The sequence below is a fragment of the Ruditapes philippinarum genome, unplaced genomic scaffold (assembly GCF_026571515.1).
Source record: "Ruditapes philippinarum isolate M1 unplaced genomic scaffold, ASM2657151v2 ctg5804_1_1_1_1, whole genome shotgun sequence".
Taxonomy (NCBI): domain Eukaryota; kingdom Metazoa; phylum Mollusca; class Bivalvia; order Venerida; family Veneridae; genus Ruditapes; species Ruditapes philippinarum.
Window position 1 is genome coordinate 67,153 of NW_026865833.1, and position 11,192 is coordinate 78,344.

Below are 11,192 nucleotides of genomic sequence, written 5' to 3' on the forward strand. Positions count from 1 at the left end.
AGAATCTGTCTTAATATTGGATTTGAGGAGACAAATGAATAATGACCTCATACGATGTGACGACCGTATAAAAAGATCAACTAGAAATGTGTACAGTCACTTTGGGAAAGTAGATATCTTAGATGATGCCGTTGTAAAAATACCCCTTTACATTAATAAATTGTATATGACAATAAGCTATAAGGTGTCGTTATAATCATAAGTATGGAACGCAAACGGTTCTTTAAAAAAATGCATTTCATAGAATTATTATAAATTGACTGTTTTTATTAACAATGACAATCATTTTGTATTTGACACAAGCTGATCAGAGGTCATAATAAACCAATCTAATTTAACCACTTGCAGTTAATTAAGTGGCAATAGAACCAAAATCAATGCCGACTACATGTAGCTAACGTATGTGTTTATGCCTTGCATTTGATGTCTTTTATTTACGTTTACAATAAAAACAAATAGAATACAAAATCTGTTAAGTTTTAAAAATACTATTTAATATAAATCACTACATTACTGTATTTAGACTTAAATGTGTACATGTCGTAAATATTACTAGTATTTTATTTTGATGTGAACACAAAAGATGTCGTGGGACTTTGTAACTTTTAAGCAAATCATTCCATACATTTTAATTTATATTTAAAAAAAAACGTAGAAGAAAAGCGAGTGCATTCAACATGATTCTTCATAGATCGATGTTTGCTGGTTTGCTGTTCGCAAATTATGTTGTTGCGTTGTTTATAAATGATCTACCCGTATTATTTGACAAATATGCAATATATATTTTATTGTTATCTACTAGTTCCCCTAGTTAATAACAACACTGTATTGATGTTCATGCTATTCTAAAGACTGTGGGTTTTTTTAAAACTACAAAATGACTTGTAATTACCGTTTTGAAAAATCGTATGTTGACAAAGAAGAACATATTGATACATTTTACGTTTTGGTTATTTACCTAAAAATATTAATAAATGTTATGATTGTTGAAACACGTTCAATCCTATACTTTTGTATGTAAGATGGGCTGACAGTTTATACAAAACGTATATATTTAAACTTATATTCTGTTTAAAAGTTTCAAAGGTATATACAATGATTAATTTCATTTCAGGCGTGTTCATGTGTTGGTATTCATCTGTAAACAATCTGAAACAGGAAAGATAACTATAGAACAAGGCAAACGACGCAAAATGTTTCTGGGTCTGTTAATGAGAGATAAAAATTAAATGTAATACGCAATATCTGTCACGCACACTAGCACTGGATTATGCAGTATTCAATCATCAACACTAAAATTATTGGGATCAACTAACTCCAAGGCAAATAAATTTTAATGTTTCATGTGACACCTCCCATTCATATTGATGTCTAACTTTTGAATATATCAATCGACCGTAAATTACATCAAGTATTCACCATAAAAAGTCAGTGTCAAACCATATTGTAAATTTGCTAATGTAATACAAAATCTGAAAGTCATAAAGATGATTTTAGGAGCCAAACTTCAATATCGCACAGACAAATGTAAAAATTAACATGTTCTTCTCGTATGATTTGTGGCACGGTTTATATTGTCTCTGATCCGCTATGAATAAATAATGTGAATATATTGCTCATTGTCAGGACAGCTATTCCATAAAAACATCTAGAAAAAATTTGTTTTTCTGGTAATAATCCTTGTACATACAAAATAGTTATGAACGTCGAATGAAATTCAAATTTATTTTGAGAAGAATATCAGTCAAAATGTATAACATATATTACAAAACATTAGATATCATTTCCGTTTTGTAGTTCATTTGGAGCGGAAAGTAGCAAGGCAAAAACAACATTAAAAACAATTCATTAGCGCTTATCACTATATCGTTAAAACCTTTTCCTTCCGTATGCAATAACAGATGCACACAGAGTCTTATGAATATATCAAGCCAATCACGGTATTCAATAATAACGTCTATAATAAGACGATATATGTAATATGAAAAGCATCTGGGTTTTTTTCAGTGTGAACATCTAAATGAAAACATCTGTGGAGTTTTTATTTGAATATATCAAGCCAATCACGGTACTCAATAATTACGTATATAACAAGACGATATATGTTATATTAAAAGCATCTGTTATTTTCAGTGTGAAAATCTAAATGAAAACATCTGTGCAATGCAGGATTGTGCAGAGAGGAGATTGTAGCCCATATGAATTAAAACAAGAAATATTTACAAAAAGAAGTGCCTATGTTATGGCACAATTGCAGAACATTACATATAGTGACTTAATTCATTAGTCTATTATCAGATGTATTATTAGTCATGTACAATTTAAGTGTTTAAGTGAGCGGTGTTATTTATTCATTCTTCTTTCTTTGTTTGTTTCTTTTTTTCTTCCTTCTTTCGTTCTTTCTTTCTTTCGTTCTTTCTTTGTTCTTTCCAGCCTTCTAATCGGAACTTGATAGTGACACAATCTTTAACCCACGAACGTTTTTTGTTTGTTTTTCATATTTTTATTTATTGTTTTGTGTACAGGCAGAAACCTATGCCACCAGTGTCACATCTTTAAAAAAGGAATTGCTGTATTTGTTGCAGAATTCGATAACAAAATGGCACAATGTAATTATAACAATGTATGAGATGATGGGATGGACATGTGGGAAATGTTAAAACCGTGAAATTTGTTGTTTTTAGTACGGTCATATTTATTTTCTGGTGTAAATACGAAATTCGTGCGAATTTGAAATGTCCTTTAACCTAACACATTGCAATGATTTTATTAACTCTTGATAAAACGATCTTCATTATATATTTTTTTCTTTTCTACATATGGTATTAATTCAATTTTATAATGAAATATAAATGTTCTCGAAAACCCATAATGGAAGGTAAAAGATTGTCCCGTTCTTTATTTTTATATGATTATGTTATTATGTTTTTCTTATTAATCGGGATTATCGATTCTAATAATCTCCGTTTTTGGCGATTGTACTGGTGCTATATAACACAATGCTTTGCCTCTTACAAACAGACTTAGTTCAAGCGTGTCTGCTGTTATTTCATATAAACATTTCTATTTTCATTTCTCTAGAGAAATATTCAAATTTTTATATTCTGTCCTGACGAAATGTAATTTTAAAAGCCATAGATCAAATGCCACAGACATATATGTAAATTAGCTTCCTTTTAATCGATGAGTCATTCTGTTGTTGTATTTTATTCTCTTTGTACATTTACAAAACTTGTATATAGCTGAATTGTGCTATGACAATACTCTATTACAATGAGTCTGTTGTTTAGAAGGTTTAGTTTATGACATTATAGCACTTGATATAATCATCAACCTTAATTATAAAATAAGGAATTGAATGATTTGCATTTAATGGTAAGACTCAGGTTTTCAATACAGAAAAATCAGCGTGTTCGTATTCTTAACCTTTTCCCTTATATAAGCGTGTTTCGACGGCTTTTTGCCCCCCCCCCCTTTGAGGCCCTATTTAGGCCCCAAACACTGTTTTTCGTTTGAGAAATGTTGTTAAAAAAGTGACCACCGCCGTCCCCCATCCAAATATTACATCAGGGGGTTGCCAGAAGGAGGATGTGCCCCCTTTTGTTAGGGGGGGGGGGTTGAAGGGGGCGGAGTCCCCCTCATCGCCAAGAAAATGTTGGACATGTGACAGGCTAAAAATGGCCTCAGGTCAATTTTAGGGTAACTAGTAACCGACGCTGAAAAGCCTTTTACTCTATCTCAATTCATTGAGAAGTTGCAGCACTTTGAAATCAGTTTTGATGGAAAAAAACAATGCAAAATAGTGGTTTTTGGCAATTTTGAGTCGTCCCCCGTTGCCATGGTAACAATTGAGCATGCTGTTACAGAGAGGCTATGGTGTAGTCAACATCTGTGCCAAGTTTCATTAGTATTGAAGCATTTTTCATAGTTTCATAGCGGTTTTAACTTGTTACAGGAGGCTTTTCAATGAAAACGGCCATTTTTCAAAATATGCTCACGGAGTAAAAGGTTAATTAAAAAAATAAAAAATGTCAAAAAACAACAATTTTACACCAAATTTCAGTGTTAGGGCATGTGTTAACATGGAAAATCTAGTTTTTGTGTAATTCCAAGGATTTTCATAATTTTTTGTTAATCTTTTCCCTTATATAAGCGTGTTTCGACGGCTCCCCCCCCTTTTGAGTTCTCAAACAGTGAAGAAATGCCCTATTTAGGCCCTAAACACTGTTTTTGTTTGAGAAATGATGTTAAAAAAAGTTACCACTTTTTCGGCGCCGTCCCCCATCCAAATATTACATCAGGGGGTTGCCAGAAGGAGGATGTGCCCCCTTCTGTTTGGGGGGTTTGAAGGGGGCGGAGTCCCCCTCATCGCCAAGAAAATTTTGGACATGTGACAGGCTAAAAATGGCCTCAGGTCAATCTTAGGGTAACTAGTAACCGACGCTGAAAAGCCTTTTACTCTATCTCAATTCATTGAGAAGTTGCAGTACTTTGAAATCAGTTTTGATGGAAAAAAACAATGCAAAATAGTGATTTTTGGCAATTTTGAGACGTCCCCCCGTTGCCATGGTAACAGAAAATTTACAATTGAGCATGCTGTTACAGAGGCTATGGTGTAGTCAACATTTGTGCTAAGTTTCATTAGTATTGAAGCATTTTTCATAGTTTCATAGCGGTTTTAACTTGTTACAGAGGGCTTTTCAATGAAAACGGCCATTTTTCGCAATATGCTCATGGGGTAAAAGGTTAATATATTCTTAATACCGTGATGTCTGAAAAAACAATTAATATCTTGAAAGATATATGAATTTTGAGACCCGTATGAAGGCAGAGACAATCAGTTTCTTAACCATGATCGGCAGCGTACATTAAATCCTTAAAAGTATAATATGCGCATTCTTAAGTAAAATATTCTAATTGCATTAAATTTTCAAAATCTATGAAATCCTTATCGAATATGGCTAGTTTGAATAAAAGAATGAATAAACTATGTATGGAATCTGCGTTTCCCTATTACAGGTCAAGTAAAGTTAGTCTCTTCTTAAAAGAAATGCCAGTTTGTTTTTAATGACACTATATTCATATTGTTACCACCTATAGTGTGTAGGGTTTAAAAACAACAACTCTACTTTGTGTGAAGACAAAATTTGTTTTAGATATATTTACAAAGAGTAGCAATTATAAATATTTTTAATACATTTTAAATGTGAGAATAGTGTATCTTTAAATTACCTTCTAATTCATGAAATCTATTATAATGATGAAAGCTACGGTTTTTCAAACTTTCTTTGAAATATTTGTACGTTTCATTTGTGTCCCTGATTTCCAACGAGTTTGTTTAACTATGACCAGCAGCTTTAAAGATATTTTAAGTAACCATCTCAAGAAGTCTAATAACGCCTTTTACATGTGTGGACGGTGACAAAAATACAAATACCGTAAACGGTTATTATTTTTAATTGTTGGCCAAAGTTTGATTTTCAGTTGATTTATAGCAAAGAATCGGTTGTGTATCCTAAAAAATTAAAACAAAAAACATGTTGATTATAATAATAAAAGCTACGTTTTTTAAAAACGTGTTTGAAGTTTGCAAATAATGTACATGTACTGATTTTTCTTCAAACGGAATCCGCAATGACGGAATAAATCTTGCTGCCCCTTGTTTTTCTATATTCAAAGATCGGTGCAAAATAAGTTTATACAGAGTTCTTTTAAGTTCGACTGTGTCAGTGGAACTAACTAGAACGTCAAGTTTCTTACTCAATAAAACAACCGACGGGCTTTGAACTTCCGAAGCTAGTGATCTTTAGGTTACTAATCCAACGCGTCATCAAAGATACAAGAAACAAATTTCCATTAGATACAATTTAATCAAACCCCGTGCATGCTTTCAGTTGCAAATGGAATTGCCAATTGTATTATTTATTCAGTTTAAGAGACTATAATAGGAAGACGAAATTCAAAGCTATTTAAGTGAAAAGTTTCCCGCTCTCTGAAACGATTTTACGTTCTTGTGAAATGTTTCTATTCTTGGTATTTTTATGCATTTTACTCAGACAAAATGCAATTATCAACTGTAAAAATAATGTAATCAGAAAAGATGGATTTAGCCATAAGGAATGTATTCAAAATCACTTATCTGTTTTTATACTTTTTATCAAAACTGAGATTCTAAATTTAAATAACATATTCATAAAATATTTCAAATGAATTATGCTGTTTGATAATTGTAATTCTTTATACATCTTTACATCTTACGTTTAAACACGTAGATTGTTTAATTTCTTTTTATAAATATCTCGGTATATACACACAAATGTTCGTTTTTAAACGTTGCCAATAAAATGATTTTCATAGTGCTTGTATATTTTATGAAAAAAGAATTTCTGTCTGCCCAGTTGGTAAGTAACATATAATAAAATAAAGTAATTACTAATGAATATATCATTAAAATCACAATACTCAAAATATATGTTGCCAAGTCTTCCTCTTTAATGTTTATATAACACGAAACGTTAACACTTGGAGTGAGCTTTCCTATACAAAAAAGCATGTTCGTGTTTGCTTTGATTGGATTGTATTTTACTATCTAAAGGGGAATAGTTTAAACCATTTGTTATTTGTTAAAGAGCAGCTGTTTTACTTTTTATTAGTTTCTGTCTATATTTAGCTCGTCTGGAACAGTTGCAAAACAAATTTGCTTAAGTACACAATTTAACAATTTAACAGTTATGTGTAATTCTAAAATTCCTTTACCGATTTTTTATTTTAGCATTAGAAGGGAGTCTTTAGGTTTTTTATAGTTAACATACTTAACAGAAAATTTAAAAGCGCATTAATTTTTATATCCAGCTGCGTTTATCAGATTTCCCGAAGCAAGTTGTGGTTTGATTTACCCAGCTTTTGACTAAACGTTTACAATAAACAGAAACATAATTCAGATTAGTATAATAATTAACGTCAGGGAAAAAAGTATCCTTTGACGTTCGTGGGCTCCGTCATTTGGAAATAAAATATCAGCACAAGATCACTTTCAATTTATAATGTTTTACTATATTCGTGCATTATAAGTAAAACAGGCACCGTTTTGATGAAAAAAGAAACGATGTCCACGCAGTAAGCAATACAAATGTAAACAATTGTATATAAACAAATTGTTTGAAAATAAAACAATGTGCCCCCTTTTGTTAGGGGGGGGGGTTTGAAGGGGGCGGAGTCCCCCTCATCGCCAAGAAAATGTTGGACATGTGACAGGCTAAAAATGGCCTCAGGTCAATTTTAGGGTAACTAGTAACCGACGCTGAAAAGCCTTTTACTCTATCTCAATTCATTGAGAAGTTGCAGCACTTTGAAATCAGTTTTGATGGAAAAAAACAATGCAAAATAGTGATTTTTGGCAATTTTGAGTCGTCCCCCCGTTGCCATGGTAACAATTGAGCATGCTGTTACAGAGAGGCTATGGTGTAGTCAACATCTGTGCCAAGTTTCATTAGTATTGAAGCATTTTTCATAGTTTTCATAGCGGTTTTAACTTGTTACAGGAGGCTTTTCAAATGAAAACGGCCATTTTTCAAAATATGCTCACGGAGTAAAAGGTTAATTAAAAAAAATAAAAAAATGTCAAAAAAACAACAATTTTACACCAAATTTCAGTGTTAGGGCATGTGTTAATATGGAAAATCTAGTTTTTGTGTAATTCCAAGGATTTTTCATAATTTTTTGTTAATCTTTTCCCTTATATAAGCGTGTTTCGACGGCCTCCCCCCCCCCTTTTGAGTTCTCAAACAGTGAAGAAATGCCCTATTTAGGCCCTAAACACTGTTTTTGTTTGAGAAATGATGTTAAAAAAAGTTACCACTTTTTCGGCGCCGTCCCCCATCCAAATATTACATCAGGGGGTTGCCAGAAGGAGGATGTGCCCCCTTCTGTTTCGGGGGTTTGAAGAGGGCGACAGCCCCCCTCATCGCCAAGAAAATTTTGGACATGTGACAGGCTAAAAATGGCCTCAGGTCAATCTTAGGGTAACTAGTAACCGACGCTGAAAAGCCTTTTACTCTATCTCAATTCATTGAGAAGTTGCAGTACTTTTGAAATCAGTTTTTGATGGAAAAAAACAATGCAAAATTAGTGATTTTTTGGCAATTTTGAGACGTCCCCCGTTGCCATGGTAACAGAAAATTTACAATTGAGCATGCTGTTACAGAGGCTATGGTGTAGTCAACATTTGTGCTAAGTTTCATTAGTATTGAAGCATTTTTTCATAGTTTCATAGCGGTTTTAACTTGTTACAGAGGGCTTTTTCAATGAAAACGGCCATTTTTCGCAATATGCTCATGGGGTAAAAGGTTAATATATTCTTAATACCGTGATGTCTGAAAAAACAATTAATATCTTGAAAAGATATATGAATTTTTGAGACCCGTATGAAGGCAGAGACAATCAGTTTCTTAACCATGATCGGCAGCGTACATTAAATCCTTAAAAGTATAATATGCGCATTCTTAAGTAAAATATTCTAATTGCATTAAATTTTTTAAAATCTATGAAATCCTTATCGAATATGGCTAGTTTGAATTAAAGAATGAATAAACTATGTATGGAATCTGCGTTTCCCTATTACATGTACAGGTCATGTAAAGTTAGTCTCTTCTTAAAAGAAAAATGCCAGTTTGTTTTTAATGACACTATATTCATATTGTTACCACCTATAGTGTGTAGGGTTTAAAAACAACAACTCTACTTTGTGTGAAGACAAAATTTGTTTTAGATATATTTACAAAGAGTAGCAATTATAAATATTTTTAATACATTTTAAATGTGAGAATAGTGTATCTTTAAATTACCTTCTAATTCATGAAATCTATTATAATGATGAAAGCTACGGTTTTTTCAAAACTTTCTTTGAAATATTTTGTACGTTTCATTTTGTGTCCCTGATTTCCAACGAGTTTGTTTAACTATGACCAGCAGCTTTAAAAGATATTTTAAGTAACCATCTCAAGAAGTCTAATAACGCCTTTTACATGTGTGGACGGTGACAAAAATACAAATACCGTAAACGGTTTTATTATTTTTAATTGTTGGCCAAAGTTTTGATTTTCAGTTGAATTTATAGCAAAGAATCGGTTGTGTATCCTAAAAAAATTTAAAACAAAAAACATGTTGATTATAATAATAAAAGCTACGTTTTTTAAAAACGTGTTTGAAGTTTGCAAAAATAATGTACATGTACTGATTTTTCTTCAAACGGAATCGCGCAATGACGGAATAAATCTTGCTGCCCCTTGTTTTTCTATATTCAAAGATCGGTGCAAAATAAGTTTATACAGAGTTCTTTTAAGTTCGACTGTGTCAGTGGAACTAACTAGAACGTCAAGTTTCTTACTCAATAAAACAACCGACGGGCTTTGAACTTCCGAAGCTAGTGATCTTTAGGTTACTAATCCAACGCGTCATCAAAGATACATAAAAACAAATTTCCTTAGATACAATTTAATCAAACCCCGTGCATGCTTTCAGTTGCAAATGGAATTGCCAATTGTATTATTTATTCAGTTTAAGAGACTATAATAGGAAGACAAAATTCAAAGCTATTTAAGTGAAAAGTTTCCCGCTCTCTGAAACGATTTTACGTTCTTGTGAAATGTTTCTATTCTTGGTATTTTTATGCATTTTACTAAGACAAAATGCAATTATCAACTGTAAAAATAATGTAATCAGAAAAGATGGATTTAGCCATAAGGAATGTATTTCAAAATCACTTATCTGTTTTTTATACTTTTTATCAAAAACTGAGATTCTAAAATTTAAATAACATATTCATAAAATATTTCAAATGAATTATGCTGTTTGATAAATTGTAATTCTTTATACATCTTTACATCTTACGTTTAAACACGTAGATTGTTTAATTTCTTTTTATAAATATCTCGGTATATACACACAAATGTTCGTTTTTTTAAACGTTGCCAATAAAATGATTTTCATAGTGCTTGTATATTTTTATGAAAAAAGAATTTCTGTCTGCCCAGTTGGTAAGTAACATATAATAAAATAAAGTAATTACTAATGAATATATCATTAAATCACAATACTCAAAAATATATGTTGCCAAGTCTTCCTCTTTAATGTTTATATAACACGAAACGTTAACACTTGGAGTGAGCTTTCCTATACAAAAAAAGCATGTTCGTGTTTGCTTTGATTGGATTGTATTTTACTATCTAAAGGGGAATAGTTTAAACCATTTGTTATTTGTTCAAGAGCAGCTGTTTTACTTTTTATTAGTTTCTGTCTATATTTAGCTCGTCTGGAACAGTTGCAAAAAACAAATTTGCTTAAGTACACAATTTAACAATTTAACAGTTATGTGTAATTCTAAAATTCCTTTACCGATTTTTTATTTTAGCATTAGAAGGGAGTCTTTAGGTTTTTTATAGTTAACATACTTAACAGAAAATTTAAAAGCGCATTAATTTTTATATCCAGCTGCGTTTATCAGATTTCCCGAAGCAAGTTGTGGTTTGATTTACCCAGCTTTTGACTAAAAACGTTTACAATAAACAGAAACATAATTCAGATTAGTATAATAATTAACGTCAGGGAAAAAAGTATCCTTTGACGTTCGTGGGCTCCGTCATTTGGAAATAAAATATCAGCACAAGATCACTTTCAATTTATAATGTTTTACTATATTCGTGCATTATAAGTAAAACAGGCACCGTTTTGATGAAAAAAGAAACGATGTCCACGCAGTAAGCAATACAAATGTAAACAATTGTATATAAACAAATTGTTTGAAAATAAAACAATGTTTTTTTCACTTTGCAAGCTGATAGCATTAGAATTTTTAACATGAAGTTATTCAGTCAAAATATATTGCAAAATTTTCAAAAATGGACAAAGGTTTAGTTCATATATAAACATGGACAAAGCCATTTAAGTGAGTTTGCGTGATTATGAAAAATAAGCCGTCCAATGAGTTTATTGTCTTTTTCAACTGACTCTGTTTGACTCTGTTTGAATAACAACACGGCCTTTATAATTATTATCATGTAAGAACATTTATTTATGAGAAAGTCTTAAAAGCTTTCTTCCAAGACTCGTAATTTGACAAAGTTGTTAGGAATATCTTTATTCACAGTCACATCTATGAAAAAAATTGTTTTTTGTTAACTTTCTTGACATAACTG